The sequence below is a fragment of the Clupea harengus genome, unplaced genomic scaffold, assembly GCF_900700415.2.
Source record: "Clupea harengus unplaced genomic scaffold, Ch_v2.0.2, whole genome shotgun sequence".
Taxonomy (NCBI): domain Eukaryota; kingdom Metazoa; phylum Chordata; class Actinopteri; order Clupeiformes; family Clupeidae; genus Clupea; species Clupea harengus.
In genome coordinates this window covers 36,304-36,985 of record NW_024879744.1, presented here as the reverse complement: position 1 = coordinate 36,985, position 682 = coordinate 36,304, and the positions used below count along the sequence as shown (strand labels likewise).

Here is a 682-nt window from a genome sequence, read left to right as displayed (position 1 = left end):
TCCTTGTTCTTTCTTTCCCGATTCACAGCGTGTTTGTCTAGCCAGGTGTCTGCCTTTGTTTTGAATTTTAAAGTAGCCATGTGCCTGTGTGCCGGAAACAACAACAGAACTTCCGCTATTGGTCTCATCTCTGTCTCATCTACAGGTGTAATGTTCCATCTTAACCACAAACGTTCAGGAAACATAGATAGAGGCGTTCTGCAGAGCTGATTTTTCACATACTTTTCCAATTGGGTCTCCCCTTCGAAAGCAACAAAATGTTTCTGGGTTTTCGAGATTCAAAACCGCCACATCAGCGCAGGCTTTGAAACCGAGAAGAACGTGCACCATCCTTTGCGCAGGGGCCATGCTAATCTTCTCTGTATCGTTCCAATTTTAGTATATGTGCTGCCGAAGCGAGCACAAACTATACCAATGTTCGAGGTCTATTTATAGGACTACTCTGACGTGGTCGCAGGACCTCTGGTGTCTCATTGTTCTCTGTCGTAAATACGCTCGAGACAGCACATTCGTGAAACAAAAAATGTAAACTAAGCCAATGAACACGGTAATCTAGGTATGGTTTGAATACAACTTTTAAAATGCTTATATACTTTTAAAATAGTAAAAAATGCGGTCTAGAAGAGCGGTGCATTGCATTATGGGTAACACACATATCGTGCTTTCCTGTCCAGTCATTGGT

General features: G+C 42.5%; 1 pseudogene; it reads right to left on the bottom strand.

Moving 5' to 3' along the window:
* Positions 1–306: 306 nt before the first annotated feature.
* LOC122130200 lies at positions 307–403 on the bottom strand (annotated as a pseudogene).
* Positions 404–682: the final 279 nt, after the last annotated feature.